The sequence below is a fragment of the Cynocephalus volans genome, chromosome X (genome assembly GCF_027409185.1).
Source record: "Cynocephalus volans isolate mCynVol1 chromosome X, mCynVol1.pri, whole genome shotgun sequence".
In the NCBI taxonomy this organism is placed as follows: domain Eukaryota; kingdom Metazoa; phylum Chordata; class Mammalia; order Dermoptera; family Cynocephalidae; genus Cynocephalus; species Cynocephalus volans.
In genome coordinates this window covers 167,067,604-167,092,155 of record NC_084478.1, presented here as the reverse complement: position 1 = coordinate 167,092,155, position 24,552 = coordinate 167,067,604, and positions in this window count along the sequence as shown.

Sequence of the window (24,552 nt, the reverse complement as noted above, 5' to 3'; positions counted from 1 at the left end):
AAAAATAAAAATAAAAAAAGAAGAAACAAACTCTGCTAACACCTTGTTCTTGGACTTCTAGCCTCCAGAACTGTGAGAAAACAAATTTCTGTTTTTTATGCAACCAAATCTATGGTCCTTTGTTATATGGCAGTCCAAGCAAATGAACACCATTTCAATTACTGTTTGTATAACTACTTTCAATAACTGACATTTTTGTTCTTATACAGCACCAGATACTGATCTAAGGGCCTTACATATATTCAACCCATTTTATTCCAACACAAATCTCAAAAGGTAAGCATCACCATCATCCTCTTTAAACAGATAAAGCAAACCAAGAAACAAATGCTAAGTACTTGCTCAAAAAACTAGATATTTGATGATACAGGTTTGGTCCCAGTTTGTCCACCTCTAGAGATAACATTTTCAACATCTACACACCATAATCTATCAGAAACAAAGTACAACTTGGCCAAAGGGCTTAAAATTCAAAAGCTACACAGTCTCTTCTGTTTTTCATGTGGTCTGATGGTCTCTCTTCCCTGTAGCTAAACATCTAAGAGATACTTTTTTCTCTACAAATAAGGTACCTTGGGAGATTCTGTTGTCTAGTTAACCTGCTTCTCAAAATTTTTACTTCCTTTTGCAAGTTCCAGAATGTAAAGTCCACCATTTCCCCCATTAAAAATGAGAGCGTTGACTGTTGTTTCTGTGAAATAACTCACTGTAACCCTGCCTAATTTAAAAATAGTTTTACATGTGTGGAATTTTACTGTTCCTCCTTTCCTTTTCCACATATGATGTGCTTGCTAACTTCCAAGTGTGGAGATAATTTAAATTCTCTTTCAAGTTGAGGACTGCACTCATTCTTCAACATGCATAGTTTATTTTTCTTTCTTCTTTTTACTTTTTTTCTGGACTGAAATGCTAATGGACTTTACTTCAAAACACATGCATTATTAAGCTCCTCCTTGCACTTGAAACCATGCTGAATCCTGGACTAACCAAAGGAAACAGCATTGCTTCCCTCTAGGAACTGTAAATGTATGTGTGAGTCATATTTGTGTCTATAATCTAAAGGAAATAACTTACCCAGATAAGGGCAAACAAATTCATCTACACACTAAAAGGTCAAACGGGCAGTCTATCAAAGCTATTGCATTGTTAGTGGAAACACTGCTTTCCATTTTAGAAGGAAACTAAATTCTATTGATGTATAAGTTGTTTTGAAATGAGAATGTGCCCTTTCTTGTTTATTCCAGAGTCAGCAGTTTTATGAGTTTGCTGTAACACTATATTTTTGCAAGGGACAGTTATGACCATTAAGGGAATTGTATGGTAAAAAAAACTACAGAATCTGCCATTAGGAAAGATGACGACCTTTTTGCTCAGCTGGCTTGACGAATTTGAGCATGTGGGAGAGATTTATGGCCACTAAAGGAAGCCTGACTGCCAAACATAGGACTGAAAGTCCTTATTACTTTAAAATAAAATCTATATGCAGTGAAAACTCATGATTTATTATATTGGTTCAAGAACTGTCTATTCACGAGTGCTTTTCTCCTGAGCATCGAGACTTGGAGCTTCCTCTTCTCTGTACTCCATGCCCTGCTTCTCCACTTAAGGCTGTTTTCTCCCTCTAATCCCTCAAGAGTACATGCATTTATTGATAGTCAATACAGACATTTGGAAAAGTTAGATTTGCAAAAGCAGAATTTCCCAGAAGGAACCTCTACTTCAGACCAGAGGAACAGACATGGAAGTTTCCAAATCTGCTTACCAATAAGTTCTTGGGGATATATCATAAATAACTTAGTTCGCCCTGATAACAAAGAAGAAAGAACATTAGGGGACCATCCAGGTGACAGAAGTAGGCATTGGTTATATGGGTAATAAACATAAATTGACCTCCTTGATAATGGAAGAGCTTAAAGGGGATGAAGAAAGACAACATAATTAAAGTAAAAGTAAATTCCAAAATAAATAAAGATTAATTCATTTTATATTAAAATAATTGATTAAAATTGGGGCATATAAAGATAATCTTGGAGTAATAAATATTTTTATAAGAATAACACAATGCTAGTAAATACATGTGGGATCTATTCCGCTGTGCTTTGCTTTCGGTATTTAACCGCTTGTCCTCACTCATTATGTGGGAGCTAAGAGAGAAAGAAGGAAGGAAGGAAAGACCACAGTAGTGTGTTGGACTTGCAGAGGGAGAGAACATTCCTTGGGCTACGAAGTGGAGTGGGGGGAAGGGAGGAGGGGGAGGGAAGTTGAGGATAATTGGGAGGGGGACACAGGATACAAATGCAATTTGTGGTAATGGGTATACAGCTAGTATGAGTCTGGCCCCCCCATCATGGGCACAAGGGGAGACAATCAGCTTTGTATCTCATGAATATTCGTAACCAATAAAAATGAGTTTTAAAATGTAACAAAAAATAATAACAATGCTATAAATGGAAAAAAAAGAAAAGACTGTTATTTATTAAAAGTTAAGTTTCCAATGGCCATTTCTTTAAAAAACAAAATATAAAGACTAACTTAAAAACATGTTTACAGCACAAATATATGTATAAAGAAATTCCAAAAAATTTTTGAGACAGATAGTCCAGTAAAAATAACAAAGGATATATCCAAGTATTGTGGGTTGAATTGGGGTTTAATATAATATCTGCTGGTCTTAAAAATGGCAAGAGAAATTTGGGCTCCCAAACATAGAGGGTAGATGGCCATGAAAAGAAGGAGGCAGAGATTGGAGTTTGCTGCCACAAGCTGAACAATGCTGGGGGCTACCAGAAGCTGAAAGAGTCAAGAAAGGTTCCTACCCTCAAGGCTCCTGGCCTACAGAACTATGAGAGAATACACTTCTGTTGTTTCAAGCCCCCCACTTGTGGTAATTTGTTGAGGCAGCCCTAAGAAATTAACATACCAAGCGATCAACAACAAAACAATTGTAAGTGACCGATAAATATTAAAAGTCATTTTGAGCATCTTTTTCTGAATTACTAGCTATTTGTAATTTTGTCCTAAGGTTTGTCTCAATATATTTCATTCCCCACAAAGCAGCCTGGATGTTCTTCTTAAAAGAGTACATCAGGTTAAAGCAGACTAATGCTAAACCATGTAACAGAGGACTAGAGGCACGTTAGGACAGGGACTCAACAGTATCGGGAAGGACTTGGCTGCTCTAAATCCATGAATCCACTCCTCCATTTTCACATTAATATGATACTCTTTCCTACTCCTTCTGTACTTATCACACTACTCCATGTCTACAGCTCAGGGATCATCATCATCAAAACCCTCTAATGGCTCAAACTCTTCTCGAAGTGTTTCCTTCCCTCTCCTGTTCCGATGGCTCCATGCTCTCCCTGGAAGACTCAGCATTCTCTGCAGAGTCACTCTAAAGTAATGGCAGTGTTCCTCTCATGCTCCTCATGTCCTCAGCCTGCAGGGTGTGGTGTGTCCTCCTTGATGCACATTAGTGCTTCATGACCATTTTCCTCCCTTTTCTCTAAAACAAACAAACAAACAAAAAAATCTGCTTTGAAGTTTATGCCATTACACTGTGTCACTAGCTACGCTTCCAAGTTGCAGTCATCCATGGTATCCCACACTAATTCTTTGAGGATTTTAGCTCCTGAATCATGGTCAATCTCTGCAGCATCATTTTTGTTATAACTGTTGACTCTGTCATTATCCATTCAGATGATACTTCCAATGTCCTGGCCTCTCAGTTCTTTGAGCTCCTTGACTCCAATAAGTTCATCTTCTACCCTTAATCCACCTCGTCCCGTGATTATTCCTTATACTTCATCATTATTAGTAATTACACCCCATTCTTAAACTCAATTCCAGGCATCTGTTCACTGAAAACAATCTCCTATCACTGCAGTTTAGTATTTCACATCCATGGGACTGCAATCCATTGAACTTACTTTTTCACTATGCCTCAGTTCTCCTCAGTTCTTGATTTCCATATTCATCAAACTTAAACTCTATGGTCATTCATTATAATCACACTCATTTACATTCATGTCCTCCAATATCAAGTAGCCCTTAGTGTTTTCGAATAACCATATATTTCCTTGGTCTATTCAGTTTCTCATATCCCTAAATAATAACTTCACATTTTTTCTAAATTTTATTTTATTTTATCAATATACAATATGGTTGATTATTGTGGCCCATTACTGAAACCTCCCTCCCTCTTCCCTCTCCCTCCTCCCTCCCAACAACCTCCTTTCTGTTCGCTTATCATTTCAACTTCAAGGAATTGTAATTGTTGTGTCTTCTTCCCTCCCCTCCCCCCGGTTATTTCTGCACTTATTTATTTATTTTTAGCTCCCACAAATAAGGGAGAACATGTGGTATTTCTCTTTCTGTGCCGGACTTGTTTCACTTAATATAAATCTCTCTAGGTCCATCCATGTTGTTGCAAATGGCAGTATTTCATTCTTTTTTATAGCAGAGTAGTATTCCATTGTGTAGATGTACCACATTTTCCATATCCACTCATCTGATGAAGGACATTTGGGCTGATTCCAACTCTTAGCTATTGTAAAGAGTTCAGCAATGAACACTGTAGAACAGGTATACCTTAAACTTGATGATTTCCATTCCTCTGGGTATATTCCGAGCAGTGGGATAGCTGGGTCATATGGTAGATCTATGTGCAATTGTTTGAGGAACCTCCATATCATTTTCCATGGAGGCTGCACCATTTTGCAGTCCCACCAACAACGTATGAGAGTACCTTTTTCTCCGCAACCTCGCCAGCATTTATCATTCACAGTCTTTTGGATATTAGCCATCCTAACTGGGGTGAGATGGTATCACAGGGTGGTTTTGATTTGCATTTCCCGAATGCTGAGTGATGTTGAGCATTTTTTCATGTGTCTGTTGGCCATTCGTTTATCTTCCTTTGAGAAATGCCTATTTACCTCTTTTGCCCATTTTTAATTCTGTTACTTGTTTTTTTGTTCTAAGGTTGTTTCAGTTCCTTGTATATTCTGGATATTAATCCTTTGTCAGATGTATATTTTGCAAATATTTTCTCCCACTCTGTTGTTTGTCTTTTAACTCTGTTAATTGTTTCTTTTGCTGTGCAGAAGCTTTTGAGTTTGATATCATCCCATGTGTTTATTTTTCCTTTGGTTGCCTGTGCTTTTGGGGTCGTATTCATGAAGTCTGTGCCCAGTCCTACTTCCTGAAGTGTTTCTCCTGTGTTTTCTTTAAGAAGTTTGATTGTTTCCAGGTGTATGTTTAATTCTTTAATCCATTTTGAGTTGATTTTAGTATATGGTGAGAGGTATGGGTCTACTTTCAAGAAAGCTGGCCCATTTACAATAGCCACCAAAAAAATAAAATACTTAGGAATTGAGTTAACAAAGGATGTGAAAAATCTCTATAATGAGAACTACAAACCACTGTTGAGAGAAATTAAAGAGGATACAAGAAGATGGAAAGATATCCCATGCTCTTGGATTGGAAGAATCAACATTGGGAAAATGTTCGTATGACCCAAAGTGATATACAAATTCAATGCAATCCCCATCAAAATTCCAATGACATTTTTCTCAGAAATGGAAAAAGCTATCCAGACATTTATATAGAATAACAAAAGAGCATGCATAGCCAAAGCAATTCTGAGAAAATAATAATAATAATAATAATAATAATGCTGGAGGCATAACACTACCTGACTTTAAACTATACTAAAAAGCTATAATAACCAAAACAACATTGTACTGGCATAAAAACAGACACACTGATCGATGGAATAGAATAGAGAATCCAGAAATCAACCCACACACTTATAGCCATCTGATCTTTGTCAAAGGCACCAAGCCTATACACTGGGGAAGAGACTGCCTCTTCAGTACATGGTCCTGGGATAACTGGATATCCATCCATATGCATTTTCTACAGTCTTCTAAAATGAACATCTCTTTCACTGTCTCCACTCTGATAATGTTGTTGCTTCTTAACTGACTGTGAAAATACGAGCAATCAAAGGGGTACTTCCACATGGTTTCACACTACATACTCTAACCTACCAGCATCTATGCCTGTACAGTATGTCTTTCATCCTGTCACAATGGATGATCTATCCATGTCCCTGTATTATGCCTTCTATACTCCTTCCACTGTATCTATTCAAGAGCATTACCCCAGCAATTCCCTCTTACACACATCATCTTTTTCCTCCATAATGGATCATTTAGTCTTCATACATACTTGCTACAACAGCTCCCATTTTAATAAGCACTCTCTCAGTATGTTACATTATTCTCCAGAAACTGTCCAATTTCATTCCCTCTAAACAGAAAACCTTCTACCAGATCTAGCTTCCTCTCCTCTGCTTTCCTTCTCTCTTCAAGGCACTCTACATGTGCTTCCTTTCCCCTCACCCCTGACACAATCCCTGGCAAAGACTAATCTTTTCACCATCTCCATAGTACCGCCTTTTTCAGGATGTCATATAGATGGAATCACATAGTACATAGCCTTTTCAGATTTGGCTTATTTTGCTTAGTAATGTGCATTTAAATTTCCTCTACATATTTCAATGGTGTCATCACTTTTGTCTTTTTAGTGCTGAATGGTATTATATTGTCTGGACATACCAGTTTATCCATTCATCTACTGCAGGACATATTGGTTGTCTACACATCACGGCAATTATTAATAAAGCTCCTGTAAACATCCATGTGCAGGTATTTGTAGGGACATGTATTTTCAACTCATTTTGGTAAATACTGAGGAGTACGACTGCTGGATTGTGTGTGAGTACGTTTAGTTTTGTAAAAATACCACCAAACTTTCTTCCAAAGTGAATATACTGTTTTGTACTCCCACCAGCAATGAATGAGAGTTTACGTTGCTCTACATCTTTGTCAGCATTTGGTGTTGTCAGTGTTCTGGATTTTGGCCATTCTAATAGGCAAGTAGTGGTATCTCATCATTGTTATAATGTTCATTTCCCTGATGACATGTGATGTTGAGCATCTTTTCATATATTTATTTGCCATCCATACATATATCCTTTCTGTTGAAGGTCTGCTCAGATCTTTTGTCCATGTTTTAATCAAATTGTTAGTACTGTTAGTGTTTTTTTTTTTTTTTTTTTTGGACCGGTAAGGGGATCGAAACCCTCAGCATGATGTGGTCTGCACCATGCTCAGCCACTGAGTGCACCGTTCATCCCTATATAGGATCCAAACCCACGGCATCAGTGCTACCAGTGCTGCACTCTCCTGAGTGAGCCATGGGGCCAGCCCATTATTGATGAGTTTTAAGAGTTCTTTGCATATTTTATACAACGATCTTTTATCAAATATGTCTTTTGCAAATATTTTCTCCCAGGCTGTAGCTTGTCAGATTTTTTGACACTGTCTTTTACAGGACATAAGGTTTTAATTTTAATGAAGCCCAATTTATCATTCTTTCTTCTTTTGTGGGTCATGCCTTTGGAGTTGTATGTAAAAAGTCATTGCCATACCCAAGGTTGCCTGGATTTTCTCTGATGCTATTTTACAGGATTTTCATGGTTTTGCATTTTAAATTTAAATCTATGATCCATTTTCAGTTAATTTTTGTGAAGGGTCTCGACTGATTTTTTTGCAGTAGATGGACAGATGTTCCGACACTACTTGTTGAAAAGACTATCTTTTCTTGATTGTACAGCCTTTGCTCTTTTGTCAAAGATCAGTTGACTGTATTTGTTTGGTTTTATTTTGGGACTCTCTCTTTTGTTCCAATCTACTCTCTCACCAAATAGAACTATGTAAAAACAGTTTTCAACCTAAGTGCAGAAATTAGACCCAAGAAACTACAGTTTGAAGAAAACTGAAATAATTGACTAGATGTTTTAGATCAGAACACTAATAAAAAGAATTAAAATCTTTGATATCTATAATGATGAAATATTAATAAAAAAGCAGCCATTACTTTTGGCCAGAGTTTATGCATACAACGACACATGTATACTGTACAACTACAGTGCACAACATGCACACCTGAATGCTAATGATAACTTATTATTAACCTAGCACAAAGCGATTTGCACACATCTCATTTAATCTTCACAACAATCCCATAAACAAGATCTTATATTCTCCATCTTACATATAAAGAAATTGAGGCATGCAGATACTAGATTGTATCCCCCAGATCATACAGCTGGCACACAGTAGAAATTAAATTAAAACCGACATCTGTCTATTCCTGAGCCCAACTCTCTTTTCATTTACCATCTATGAAATACCACTAAGAAATCAATTTAGTTATTTAGATCTGTATTTATTTGAAAAGTAGGATTTCTGATTTTGTTTCTACAATATTGTACTAAGGAGTTAATCATAAATGTCAACAAAGGTTTAGGAAAAAATATGTTTATCATGATATTGTTTAAAAAGAAAACAGCAACAACCACCCCCAAAATAGGCAACCTAAAATTCTAAAATAGTTAAGTTTTTAAAAATATTATCAAATATGCTATGATTTTAATGTTTCCTCCAAAACTCATGTTGAAACTTACTTTCCAACATGGGAGTATTGAAAGTTGGGGCCTTTAGGAAGTGACTGGAATATATTAATCCATTCACAATTTAGTGAATTAATGGGTTAATGGAATAATGGGTTATCATGAGAGTGGAACTGGTGGCTTTTTAAGAACAGCAAGAGAGACTTGAACTAGAACATTTGCATGATCTAACCCTCTCCTCACGTGATGCCCCGAACCAACTCAAGACTCTACAGAGAGTTTCCACTAGGAGGAAGGCCCTCTCAAGATGTGCCCCTACAACCTTGGACTTCCCAGCCTTCAAAACTTTAAGATATAAATTCCATTTCTCTATAAATTACTCAGTTTAAGGTCTTCTGTTATAAGCAACAGAAAACAAATTATTATTTTTTTTTAAATTTTATTTTGTCAATATACATTGTAGCTGATTATTGCTCCCCATCACCAAGACCTCCCTCCCTTTTCCCTCCCCCCTCCCCCCCAACAATGTCCTTTCTGTTTGCTTGTCGTATCAACTTCAAATAATTGTGGTTGTTATATCTTCTTCCCCACCCCCGGTTTTTTTTTTTTTTTGTGTGTGTGTGTGTGTGTGTGTGAATTTATATATTAATTTTTAGCTCCCACCAATAAGTGAGAACATGTGGTATTTCTCTTTCTGTGCCTGACTTGTTTCACTTAATATAATTCTCTCAAGGTCCATCCATGTTGTTGCAAATGGCAGTATTTCATTCGTTTTTATAGCTGAGTAGTATTCCATTGTGTAGATGTAACACATTTTCCGTATCCACTCATCTGATGATGGGCATTTGGGCTGGTTCCAACTCTTGGCTATTGTAAAGAGTGCTGCGATGAACATTGGGGAACAGGTATACCTTCGACTTGATGATTTCCATTCCTCTGGGTATATTCCCAACAGTGGGATAGCTGGGTCGCATGGTAGATCTATCTGCAATTGTTTGAGGAAGCTCCATACCATTTTCCATAGAGGCTGCACCATTTTGTAGTCCCACCAACAATGTATGAGATTTCCTTTTTCTCCGCAACCTCACCAGCATTTATCGTTCAGAGTCTTTTGGATTTTAGCCATCCTAACTGGGGTTAGATGGTATCTCAATGTGGTTTTGATTTGCATTTCCCGGATGCTGGGTGATGTTGAGCATTTTTTCATATGTCTGTTGGCCATTTGTATATCTTCCTTAGAGAAATGCCTACTTAGCTCTTTTGCCCATTTTTTAATTGGGTTGCTTGTTTTCTTCTTGTAAAGTTGTTTGAGTTCTTTATATATTCTGGATATTAATCCTTTGTCAGATGTATATTTTGCAAATATTTTCTCCCACTCTGTTGGTTGTCTTTTAACTCTGTTAATTGTTTCTTTTGCTGTGCAGAAGCTCTTTAGTTTGATATAATCCCATTTGTTTATTTTTCCTTTGGTTGCCCGTGCTTTTGGGGTCGTATTCATGAAGTCTGTGCCCAGTCCTATTTCCTGAAGTGTTTCTCCTATGTTTTCTTTAAGAAGTTTTATTGTTTCAGGGTGTATATTTAAATCCTTAATCCATTTTGAGTTGATTTTAGTATACGGTGAGAGGTATGGATCTAGTTTCATTCTCCTGCATATGGATATCCAGTTATGCCAGCACCATTTACTGAAGAGGCAGTCCCTTCCCCAGTGAATAGGCTTGGTGCCTTTGTCAAAGATCAGATGGCAGTAAGTGTGCGGGTTGATTTCTGGATTCTCTATTCTATTCCATTGGTCAGTGTGTCTGTTTTTATGCCAGGACCATACTGTTTTGGAAAGCTTTTCCTTTAAGAACAGGAACTAGACAAGGATGCCCACTCTCACCACTCCTATTCAACACAGTGTTGGAAGTACTAGCCAGAGCAATCAGAGAAGAGAAGGAAATAAAGGGCATCCAGATTGGAAAAGATGAAGTCAAACTGTCCCTGTTTGCAGATGACATGATCCTATATATTGAAGAGCCTAAAACCTCTACAAAAACCTGTTGGAATTGATAAATGATTTCAGCACAGTAGCAGGATACAAACTCAACACACAAAAATCAGTAGCATTTCTTTTCTCCAGTAGTGAACATTCAGAAGGAGAAATCAAGAAAGCCTGCCCATTTACAATAGCCACCAAAAAAATAAAATACTTAGGAATTGAGTTAACCAAGGAGGTGAAAAATCTCTATAATGAGAACTACAAACCACTGCTGAGAGAAATTAGAGAGGATACAAGAAGATGGAAAGATATTCCATGCTCTTGGATTGGAAGAATCAACATAGTGAAAATGTCCATACTACCCAAAGTGATATACAAATTCAATGCAATCCCCATCAAAATTCCAAAGACATTTTTCTCAGAAATGGAAAAATCTATTCAGACATTTATATGGAACAATAAAAGACCACGCATAGCCAAAGCAATGCTGAGCAAAAAAAATAAAGCTGGAGGCATAACACTAACAGAAAACAAATTAAAACAAAATACAAATATTAGTGATATGGAAAATATTCACTAAGTATATAATCCTGAGTATTTACAAGTAATTAGATGTTCGCAAAAGAGTATCACAGTAAACTTTTAAATTTAATATCTTTTTTCCTTATGTACTCTCCATTCATGAAATTCTACTTAACGTATAAATTTTTCAAAATGTCACAGTCTGATTCTAAAGTTCATCTGGATCAGAGGGTAGTCCTATTTTTAATTTTTTGAGGAACCTCCATTCTGTTTTCCATAATGGCTGTACCAATCTACATTCTCACCAATAGTGTACAATGGTTCCCTTTTCTACACATCCTAACCAGCATTTCTTTTTTGGCCTTTTTGGTAATAGCCATTCTAACAGGTGTGAGGTACTATCTCATTGTGATTTTGATTTGCATTTCCCTGATGATTAGTGATTTTGAACATTTTTTCATATACCTGTTAGCCATTTGTATGTATTCTTTTGAATACATCTATTCAGGTTCTTTGCATTTTTTCATTGAGTTATTTGTTTTCTTACTATTGACTTTTTGAGTTTCGTATAAATATAGCTTATACATACATACATATATATATATATATGTATTCTTATATATTCTAAATTATTCTGTATCATAGCCTTTAGGAATGTTTATTTATGACACATTGCTCTCACTACAATATAGTTTTGTGAGTGGCTGAATCATAGTAGGAGCCGAAAAAGAGAAAGTTCATTAAATAACCATTTTGCACTTTATAATCTTTGCACGTAATAAAAGCATTGAAAGATTTAAAATATTCCAGGGAGGCTGTATTCATAGAGGTAGCTGGAAATATGATTTGAGAAATTTAAAAAAATATTCATCAAATGCAGACAGCCAATCTGTGTATTTCAAGGGAAAATAATTTATTTAAACTTTGACTTTACTCATTCGTCTTTATAATCAAAGTTCTAACATTCAATTTCAATTGCATACTTACCTCTATTTTCTTTTCCTCTACTATGTTCTGCTTTAAAAAATTTAACTTCATAGCAAACAGTAGGTGATAATTAAACTGAAAATATTAAATAACAAAATAGTTAAATGGCACAAGCTATTAGACTGAATTTTCTTTTTTATTGATCAATTTGACAGCATAACACAATATTTATTAACCTACTTTCAAACACACATCTAGTTTGTCTCTCTTCTCTCAACAATAAAGTTAATGTATATTCTTAAAAAGTTTCTAGGAAGATGGTCCATTAAAAATTTCGTTATTTTTATCAGCAAAATCCTGACATTTAAAACTATCATACCCTCTAAACCTAACACAGAGATAAGTTGTCTTGGTACTACTGTTTTTTGGGGGGAGAAGAATCTCTCATGTGACCTAATTCACATAACAGATATGAGACAGTGAATACCCATCATGTCGGAGAAAGTTTTTAGTCATTTTTGTTTTTGTTTGCTTTTATCAGCTTCACTCCAAATTTTTTGTATATATTCAAATTTTCTGGGGACCATGTGAGAAAATTAGACTAAGATTTGAACATCTAATTTGGAAAAAAATGAAGAGGCTCCCGACCACTTCCTTTTTAGAGGGAGGAGTCTGCACAGGTAATGTGGTTCACTTCCAAGCATGTAGTTCTAAAAGCAAATTGTGGGGAAACGGTTGTGGGTGGGTGGGTGGGTGGGTGTGGGTGGGTGTGTGTGTGTGTCTTGAGCAACACAATCCAATATGCACAGTTCAGCATCAACAGCAGCAGCTGTGTGTGTGTGTGTGTGTGTGTGTGTGTGTCTTGAGCAACACAATCCAATATGCACAGTTCAGCATCAACCGCAGCAGCTGCAGGATTAAACAAATCATTTTTTCGGATTGTCTGATTTTTACTGGCATTACCAGGGCCTTGGGCTTATTTTGGCAGCAGCAACAGTGTGGCAGCATGTTTTGGAACAGCCAGCATCTGGTTGAAATTGCAGATTCCTCAATTTCTAAACTGACATACCTACATTCTGGTTTTAGGAAAGAAATGAAAGCAACTAATCTACAGGGAGATGTTTCCATAAACCGGGGGTAAATCCTGATGAGGGTTACCAATGTGAGCTGTCAGCAACCAATACTCCCGGAAAATGAGTGAGTGCCTGTATACTGAATGGGGGATCAGAGTAGGGCATCACCTTCAAGCCACCTCTTTTACCCTAGCTACACAGTTCGTTCTCTTCTAATGGAACATTTGGCCCAATCAGGTCTTTAAATTTGTCTTGTTTATTAAGGAAACTTGCAGGAAGAAAAATAGTGGTATGAACTACATTTTCTTCCTTGATGGCCACAGCTCACACCTACCATACTCCTATCCCTCATGGCACTTTAGATCTAGTTGTCAGTGTCATCTAGGATTTTATGCCCAGTAGTTCTCTATATGTTAGGACATTCCCCTTCTTCCAGTAAATGCCAACCTGAGCAAGGTGACTTAATTCCCACTGGGGAAGGACTGGAGAATTATTACCATACATGCTTGCTTGTCATATTTCAAGGTCTTTCCTCATGAGGCCCCATCCTTTCTAGTCAATGGCTTCTAGATCTGAGAGCTGAGCAAGGAACATAAACTTTTATTAGGATGATTGCCTTCTGCCTCCCGGTTATATGTAGAAGGTTAGAAATCTTGATTTTCATTTGATTTTTAGAATACGGTTTTTAGGTAATTCATGTATGGGGCAAAAGCCCCCGGCCAGGGAGCAAAAGCCCACAGCTGGCCAGGCAACAGCCCATCTAAACCAACTCTAAGCACTGTTTAAGTATAGGATTGCATACTTTACTGATTTTAGAGCTAACAGGTGGTTGACATACTGATCCTGTTAAGAGATTTTAAAGAACTGCTCTAAGGAAAAATGTGAAAAAAAGTTTGCTAAGGGCAAGCTGTTTGCTGATGGAATCTTTACAGACAATTATACTTAAATTTAAAAGATGTTACTAGTTTCCATTGCTTAAGCTATACTTAAACATAAATAACTTTTGTCACACTGCCCATGTCTTTGTGTCCTTTTGAAACGACTGGATCAACTGATTTTTGTGAAATTTCCTTGTCTTTACAATAAAAACCAGAAGCTAACTTTGAATTGGGGCTGCACCCAGTTTTCTCCTTCTAACACAGGAGTTGCTGAGGTGCAGTCCCTTGGGGCTTCTCATTGCATTCGTGTTGCTTTGAGTAATCTTTTTTTCCATCTAAACTTTTAATAGGATGACTGCTTTCTGCCTCCTGGTTATACATTCTAATTCATTTTGATTTTATAATTCAAGCAATACTCATTGACCACCCATCTATCTTGCCCATATATGATTGCTGACTGTCCACTTACCTTGCTCCTATGAAAACTGCCTACTACCCTCATACCGCTCTGTGAGGTTGGTCCTCTGGTTGACACCCTAATCTTGCCACTTACATTAGATGTGCCTACAGTGCTTCTCATATCTGAAGCTTCCTCTTATTTTGGGATCCTATCATCTATATTGCTGCTAGGGAACCCATTTCTGTAACAGCCTCTCATAAACTTAGCCCTGGCCTATGGAAGAGCACTACTACTGAGTTTCTCAATGATGCTGGTACCATTCTTGATCACATTAGTAAATGGCATGACCTTCAGGCTCCCCTTGGATCATGGCCGGCTTGTGGGTTTTCTGGGCTTACATAATTTACCTAGACTGCCCACTTATTTCAGCATTTTGATCCCTTCCTTTATCATCTGACATGTACCTTTCTACTTAACATAGTATAGGCCATTACTTATCCCGGCTTCCAAGAGAACTTCCTTACAGCATGATAGCACGAGAAGTCTTGGGTAGGACTTTAAATCCTTATCCAGGGAGAGTGTTTCCACATCAACAAACTGTCTCTTATCCCCGCTTCCTGCCTCCTTAATTGAACACCTTCAAGATCCAGTTCCACATGTACTCTCACATCTCCTGCCAGGACGTGTTAGCTAGATCCTGTAGCTCTACCAACATATAGTCCCTTTCCTCCATTAGCAGCCTCAGAACAATCCTAATGTGTCTTCTGAGGCAGAAGTCTCTACATCATCCTCAAGCAAGAGAGTTTGCTAGGCTTTCCCAGGAAGAAGTGTTCCATTTCTGCAAGTCCAAGGAAGTATTCTGGGTCCCAAAGTCTTAAGTGTATCATAAAAGGTATCTCCAACCAAGCTTCAGAGTCCCACATGTTCTCAGTCAGAGCTCTAACTTTGCTAGAGAAAACTTTCTAGTACTGAGAATCCAGTCTTCTCTGGGGCTCTTTTACCTTTGTAATTAAGTCTTAGGCTTCTTCCTCAACTTTCTAATCTGGATGTAGATGAGAGTCTTTTTATATGCTGCCAAGGAAACCCTCTATTATTGACATGTTAGCTTTATTTAATAGTTATTCACTCTCAGCCTAACTTTCTCCAACACAACAGTATTGCCTAGGAACAACCATTGGATTTGACAGCCTTTACAATTACTAAATTGATGGTATCTCACAAACACTTGAAGCAGTGCAAATATTAATGCATTCCTTTCTACCCAGATCACCATCAGTAAAATTCTTAACAATTATACCCAATATGCCAGTAGCTGTACTTCCTCCCAGTTAACCAACAGGTGATGCAGTTCCAAAACCCCATTTTAGAGCATGCTTTCTAGGCCACTTCCATATCCGATTCTTTTAGGTTAAGTTCTTTGTATGTAGATACTGATAGGGAGCGATGTGTATAGGAGACTATAGGGGAATACACTTAGGAACAACACTTGAAAAGAAGCGAGGGAAGCAGGATTGGAAGAGAGACCAGTCCAAGTTCACTGTAGTTGCAACAGAGGCCCCAGGTACTCAGGGAATCCAACAGAGAGCTCAGGAGCTGAGATGACACTTCAGTGTCCCGGCCTGCGGGACAGATAAGAACGTGGGCTCGAGGAGGACTACCTGTAGCTGGTGAAAAGGGGGAGGGACAGGAGACACGCAGAATGGAGGCAAGACAAGATTCTGATCAAGCCTCGAAATTTTATTGTTAGGCAATTGCTTATATACATAGTGAAGAAGGGGCGGGCTGTCACAGAGTGTGGCAACTTATGACAGGCGGAAAGGCAGGGGGGTGATAGTGGCATGGTATGAGAAGAGGAGGTGGGAGGAGTATTGGCTTGTTATGATAGGCGGAAAGGCAGGGGGGTGATAGTGGCGTGGTATGAGAAGAGGAGGTGGGGAGGAGTGTTGGCTTGGCGAGCGCGGGCTTTTCTGAGGAGGAGGAGAAAGCCTTACATAAAATGGCTGTTATTTGTTAAAAATGGCGGCTACTGTTAGATATGGCTCCCGACACTTCAGGGTTTTCCTCAATTAAGGCCCAGGGCCCAGGCCTTGTTCCCCCAACATGAACCAGACACTGGATGAAGGCTGCCTCACAGGGAGGGATACACCATCCAGCTGAGGGCAACTGAAGGAATGCCACCATGAGCTGCCTGTCAGCCCTGGGCCAAAGCACCTCCGCCCATCAGGTAGTATTCCAGGTGACATTCTAAAGCACCTGCTACACAGGTTATTTCAACTATCAACATAAAACGGAACCATATAGCAAATGTCCCATAAAATTCTAAAATAAATATTACATTTTACATTTTCTGATATGTACAAAGGAAGAAAGCAAAGGAGAGAAAAAGGGAGGGATGAGGTAACATCCTTATGTGCATATTCTCATAAGATATCATGCCTTGTACCCAAAATATATTCAATAGACAAATGCTGAGTAAATAAATGAATAACAATGAGGCTTCCCATTCCATCCTATAAAAATATCACAAGCATCTATTATTTAATTCTAAACATCTTCAAGAAAATGTGTCACACATACTTATTAGCATTCATGAAGATGGCATTCAAATCAATGACATTATGTGTATGTAATCTTCTTTACACTGAACTGCTGACTTCTTCAAGTAGCATCTCTGATTGTATTGTGACCCCTCCTTCCCCTCCTCTTCATTCTTCTTTCTAACCCAAACCTTTTCCAGATATCATCTCATAGCAACAACTAATTTGTTTAAGTATATTTCACATTTGACGGGAAATTTACTGTTCTTAACCAATACAATGCAGGCAATTGGATTTCACTTCTTTTGAATGAAAATGAATGCAAATGAAATATCTTTAGTAAATTCATTATTTTGTAGCTTTCATTGGTCTGTACCTAGTAATGCTAATGATGTCTTAAAATCAGTGATTAAATATTTCCTTTGAAATAAAGTTTTAAATATTCAACCATTACCATAATATATATTAAAAAATCTGCTCACTTCTAAATTCTAAAAGAACTTCATTTTAATTTCTTAATTTTCTTAATATTCATTTCATATTAAACTTTTTTTTCCCTGTTTTCAGGTGTATTAAAATTTTGAAGCATAATAAATGCTCACCAAGTATCTTTAGGTTTTATACTTTTCCTATTCTTTAGAAGCATTTTACATCTGAGATATTATTCTATATTTTTCCTTACAGAATGTCTAATCATGCTCACATAATAAATCATAAACTTTCATTAAAAGAAGCTATGTAATTCTAAACATAAAATAACTACCTACAAGCTGCATCAAGAAGTCCTAAATATAAAGGTTTCCAAAAAACTTCACATCCTCTGTAATGGAAAGTTTATTTTGATAAAAAGTGCCAGTTATATAGATAGTAAAATATTAAAAGTTTATTTTGCAAACCTTTTTGAACAGCTATTATCAGGTCAAAGCATTATGCTGGATGCTGTGAAAATAAAGCAATAAATAAGATATTTTATCTGTCTTCATTAATGTTATAACATATCGAATTAAGAGATTATGAAAATAATTTATCATAATTCAAAATAAAATAGAATAAGTAAAATAAGGTTAGTATAAGGCAAAAAAAAAAAAAAAAAAAAAAGATCAAATTATTCCAAACATAGGGATTGGGGAAGATTTTACGTCAACCTCAAACATAATATTTATCTCAGAGTAGTGCAATTGTTTTTTCCTTCTCTGTCTCTCCCACAAAGCTGTGAATTCATAAGAGTGGTATTGAGTCTTTTTCTCAGCATTCCCTATGCCTACTACAGAGTCCTGAGCTAACAGATGATCTTCCAGTTTTTAGGTGAATTAAGATATAAACTATCCATTCTCTGAAGGATGAGTACCAGTTCTACAGAGAGCTTTCCAAAATGACAGAAAGACATTGGATTCTTCACACAAGTCAATTGGAGTATGTTTAATGCTCAACTGGAGGAATATTAAGAGAAATGTTTCTGAAGCTATTGCTTCACGGTTGATAACACACCATGCAATGCCTTGAACACCACACAACAGAATTCGGTATTTACTCCTTTTGTAAGTGAAGGGTTGAAATTATCCTTATAATAACATTACTTAATCCAAGAGTTCATCAGACTATGGGGTTACTTAAGTCACATCTAAGTAACAGATTCCCATTATTAACCTTGTTAACTCAATCTTAGAAGATGATGTACCATGGGAAATCAAAGAAATGGACTAATTTTGCTCTTAACAATTTAGGTAAACCAATCCCAGAACCAAGGGAATAAAGAAATTAGAATAATTTTTTAAACCATAACTTTGTAAACCCTGTTATAATTTAGGTAAAAATCATATTTCCTGAATATTTTTTTCTAATTTAAATAAATACTTCTATGTTTTTGTAATTCCTTGATAATTTTGTTTCTGATTAATTGCATTAAATAAATCTAATCTTATTTGAAAGGCATTGCATTTGGTAAATTCAAATCTGTTCACTAAATATGTAATATACCCCTGTTCTCCCATGCAGGAATGAGGGGGGTGCCACAGGCCTCAACCCTGCCCCTCTTCCTTCCTCCTTCTCGTACCCTACTTTCTTCCCCTTTCTCCTCTTCCCATGCCCCCCAACTGCTCTGCAACATCACAGAATGTAAAAATAATAATATGAATAAATAAATAAACTTTAAAAAAGTAAATAATATATATCTAGCTCAGAATTAAAAAGTGGAACTCAGAACTGTTATAAGCAGCAACTCAGATGTTGAGGGTAACTACTGAGCTTGAAGTTCCTCTCCTTGTCTTGAAAGAGTTAACAATTTCTTCCAAGCCTAGACCAAGATGAGAATTTACTACAAATCTGAAACTGGAGTCTTTTTCAGGCAATAAATTTTGTTATGTGAGCACCTGGAGAAAATTAATAAAGTCTCTGATGATTTTCTGAAATTAAACTGCTTTGAAAATATACCAGAGTCCTCAGGATTTAACTCCAACATATAAAAAGCTCGGAAGAAACAAGAAAAATCTTGACACACTTAAAAATTAATGATTTTTCTTGGATTCATCAGAAAATAATTTTGCAGGGGAAACAGCCACTCCCAAATATGGAGAGACAGGTGATTTCAGATAGTTACACTTAAGATCTGCTTACCTGGAGCAAAAGCACTTGAGCAATAAACTTGTAGGAACACAAATTAATTTTGATGAATTGCTGGAGGCTGGGTGTGAACTAGCATGAGTGTGGGAAAGTCTTGGGAGCCACAGACTTAAGGGGACTTCACACTTTCATGGGATTTTCTGCCTGGAATCCCACCAGATTCTCAGGATGAAACTCTGGGAAAGATCCCCTTCTGGATCTAGCAGGAGAGGAAAAAAGCAGTCAGCTGAAACATACAAAGAGTCTTCTCCATAACAAAGCCTACTTTACAGGGGGAAAGACTTTACCAGAGCCTTGTCCCAGAACCATAGGGGAAAGCCATTCCTCTGTTTAGGCCTCTTCTAGATTTTCATGTCTCAACTGGAGTGGAGGGTGGAGTGAGGGGATGTGAAACTATTTAAGAAGAAAACTATATAAAGGTTACAGCCCAAAACACAGGCTCAGTGAAAGGCTGAGATTTAATTGAAAGATTAGAGAATGTTCCTTCTCCCATTTACCACCTCACCCATAGGGCTCAGTATAATAACAGCGAATTGCAATTTAAAGAGCTGCAAGATGCAGATTTTCTCTAAGGAGAAGAATTTAATGAGGCCCCAAATCAAGAGAAGATAAAAACAAAACACTACAGAAATTTGAAGGCGTTGCCATCTATACCTATAGCAAATATTAGACAAAGCCCAATGCGTAGCCAGATCAGCCTAAATCCTTACATTAAAGGCCCAATGAATACACTTGATATTTCCTAGTCTAACACACCTGGCTTTCCAGAAAAACAATAAAGTAAAAGAAAAAAATTGCAAGTCATGCCAAAAGGCAAGGAAAAACATTCTGAAGTGGCAAAGTAGGAATCAGACTACAAGTACAGCAAACCTTAAAGACAGCCCAAATCCTAGCCACAGTAACATAGAATCCCACACTACAGGCCTCTTATCTCAATCTAAATTACCTGATGCATTTTATCCAGATTTCGACTAAAAAATAACAAACATGCTAGAAGGCAAAAGAAAACACAGTTTGAATAGACAAAGAAAGCATCAGATCAGATTTTGGAATTGCGAGACAGAAAATAACTATGATTAATATGCTAAGGTCTCTAATGGAAAAGAGACAACTTGCAAGAACAGATGAGTAATAAAAGCAGAAAAATGGAAACTTTTTTGATTTTGAGAGAATCAAAAGGGAATACTAAAAATCAAAGGAAAAAAAGAAAACTGGATGAGAAATGAAGACTGCTTTTGATGACCTCATCTGTAAGCTCAATATGCCCAAGGAAAGAATTAATAACCTTGAAGATACGTTAAGAGAGACAACTCAAACTAAATGCAAAGAAAAAACTTTTTTTTAAAAAAAGAACATCAGGTTCAGATCCCCGCACCAGACAGCAGAAGGAAAGGTAAGGAAAGGAAAGAAGGAAAGAAGGAAGGAAAGAATATTCAAAATTTATGGGAAATTTTTAAAGGGTATAACATAGAGGTAACTGAAATACAATGTAGAGAAGAAAAGAGATCCAAAGCAGAAAGAAGATTTGAAGTAATAATGGGTGAAATCTTTCCAAAAATAACTAAGCACTCCAAACCACAGACCTGGAAAGCTTGGGAAAAATCAAGCGTAATAAGTGCTAAAAAAACCTATACCGAGGTATATTATGTTCCAACTGCAATAAAATAAAGACACAAAGACAATCTTGAAGAAGAAATAGGGGAAAATATCTTACCTACATTGGAACAAGGGTAAGCATTATAGCATACTTCTACACACAAAACACACAAGCAAGGAGAGGGTGGAATGAATATTTAGTGTTGAAAGAAAAAAATTTAAAAAACTGGAATTCTACCTTCAGCAAAATTACATTTCAAAAGTGAAAGAAAAATAAAGAATTTCTCATAAAAACAAAAACTAAGGAAAATTACCACCAGGAGATTTTCTCTGCTAGAAATGTTACAAAATTTCAAGGAAAATGATATAGTTTAGAAACATGGATCTGCATAAAGAAATGAAGGGTATCGAACAAGGAATAAAGGAAAGTTAAATTATTTTATTACATTTTTATTTAATTTTTAAAAATTTTATTCATGGGGTACAAAGGTGATCATCACCACCTGTGCCCAAGATGTGATGGCAAGATCAATACTATCAGAATTCCCATTACCACAAATTGTGATTCCCCGTGTTCCCCACCCAATTAATCCAAGCTCCCCCAGCCACACACACACCCTACCCTGCAACCTTAAGTATGTTCTGTCCTTCTGCAAGTCCAACACACCACTGTGGTCTTTCTTAACTTCCTTCTTTCTCTCTTATCTCCCACTTGTGATGAGGACATGCAGTATTTCTCTTTCTGTGCCTGGCTTATTTTACACAACATAATTTTCTCCAAGCTCATCCATGTTGCTATAAATGGCAGAATTTCATTCTTTTTTATGTCAGAGTAGTATTCTATTGAGAATATATACCATATTTTCCTTATCCAGTCATCCACTGATGGACATTTAGGTTGGTTCCTTAACTGGGCCATTGTAAACAGAGCTGCAATGAACATGGGAGTGCAGGTATTCCTTTGACAGGATGATTTCCAATCCTTTGGGTATATAACTAGAAGTGGGATTGCTGGATCATATGGTAGATCTATGGAGCATTTCTTTATCTCCACGTTCTCACCATCATTTGTTATTCTCCGTCTTTTTGATTATAGCCAGTCTAAGAGGGGCCAGGTCATATCGCAATGTGTTTTTAACTTGCATTTCCCTGATGATTAGTGATGCTGAACATTTTTTTTAAGTGCCTATTGGCCATTTGTATGTGTTCCTTAGAAAAATGTCTATTCAGCTCCTTTGCTGATTTTTTTAGTTGGATTGTTTCTTTTACAGTGTGATTGCTTGAGTTCCCCGTACATTCTGGATATTTATCCCTTGTGAGATCTATACTTTGCAACTATTTTCGCCTTCTCTGTAGCTTGTCATTCCACTCTGTTGATTGTATCCTCTACTGTACAGAAGCTGTTTACTTTGATATAGTCCTTTTAGTTTGTTTATTCTTTTTTGCTTGAGCTTTAGGGCTCTTGTTCACAAAGTCTGAGCCCAATCCTAGTTCCAGAAGTGTTTCCTCTATATTTTGCCTTAATAGTTTTACAGTTGCAGATCTTATACTTAAGTTTTTAATCCATTTTGAGTTGATTTTGTTATACAGTGAGAGGTGCACGTGTAGTTTCATTCTTCTGCATATGGATATCCAATTTTCTCAGCACCACTTATTGAACAGGCAGTCTTTTCCCCAATGTGTTTTTGTGGCCTTTGTCAAATAACAATTGGCTGTAAGTCTATTGGTGGATTTCTGGGTTCTCTATTCCATTCCACTGGTCCAAGTGTCTATTTTTATGCCAATACCATGCTGTTTTGGTTACTATAGATTTGTACTATAATTTGAAGTCAGGTAGTGGTATGCCTCAAACTTTATTTATTTATTTACTTATTTATTTACTTACTTTTGCCTTAAGATTGCTTTGGCTATTGGGGGTCTTTTGTTATTTCAAATGAATGTTAGGATTGTTTTTTTTTTTTTTTTCTATTTCTGTGAAGAATATCATTGGTCTTTTGATGAGGATTTCATTGAATTTGTAGATCGCTTTGAGTAGTATGGCCATTTTCACAATGTTAATTCTTCCAATCAAAGAGCATAGAATGTCGTGCCATCTTTTTGCGTCTGCTTTAATTTCTTTCTCTAGTTCTCATTGTAGAGATCTTCCACCTCTTTAGTTAAATTGATTCCTGGGTTTTGGGGTTTTTTTTGATTATTGTAAATTGGCTTAATTTCTTGATTTCTCTTTCTGTTAGCTCATCATTGAAGAAAATAAATGCATTTGATTTGGGGGCATTGATTTTGTATCCTGCAACTTAACTGAAATTATTAACCAGCTCTTAGAGTTTTATGATAGAGTCTTTAGGTATTTCTATATTTCCGATGACATCTGCAAATAGGGGCAGTATTATTTAATCTTTTCCAATCTGGATGCCCTTTATTTTGCTGTCTTGCTTGATTGCTCTGGTTAGTACTTCCAGTACTGTGTTAAACAGGAGTATTGAGAGTGGACATCCTTGTCTTGTTCCTGTTCTTAAGGGAAAAGTCTTCAGTTTTTCCTCACTCAGGATGATATAGGCTTGTCATAGATTGCTTTTATTGTGTTCAGATACTTTCCTTGTATTTGTAATTGGTTGAGAGTATTTATTATGAAGTTATGTTGAATTCTGTCAAGTTTTTTTCTCCATCTATTGAGATAACCATATAGAACTGCTCTTTAATTTTGCTGATGTGCTGTATCACATTTGTTGACTTGCATATGGTGAATCATCCTTGCACTTCTGCGATGAATCTCATTTGATCATGGTGCATAATTTTTGGATGTGTTGCTGAATTTTGATTGTTAATATTTTGTTGAGGATTTTTGCATCTATGTTCATCAGAGATATTGGTCTGTAGTTTTCTTTCTTTCTTGTATCTTTGTCTGGTTTTTGTTTCAAGGTGATGTTGGCCTCATATAATAGGTTTGGGAGAATGGCTTCCATTTCAATTTCTTGGAATACTTTGAAGAGAATTGGTATTAATTCCTGTGTAAAGTTTTGGGAGAAATCAGCAGTAAAACCATCCAACCTGGGCTTCTCTATGCTGGGAAATTGTTGATTACTGCTTCAATCTCATTGCTTGTTGTTTGTCTGTTCATATTTTCTGTCTTCTTGGTTCAGTCTTGGTAATTTGAATGTGTCCAGAAATCTATCCATTTCCTCCAGGTTTTCAAAATTGTTCATTTCTGATTTTTAGTATTTGGGTCTTCTTTCCTTTTTTTTTTTTTTTTTTTTTCTCCATTACCCTAGATAATAGTTTGTCTACTTTGTTTATCTTCTCAAAAACCCAACTTTTTGTTTCATCAATCTCTTGTATTGTTTTGGGGGGTCTCTATATTACTTACTTCTGCTCTAATCTTAACTATTTCTTTCCATGTAGTAACTTTGGTATTGGATTGTTCTTGTTTTTCTAGTTCTTCCAGGTATAGTGCTAGGTTCTTTACTTGAAATTTTTCTATTTTTTTGATTGCTGTAAACTTCCCTCTTTGTACTTCTTTTGCAGTATCTCATAGGTTTTGATATG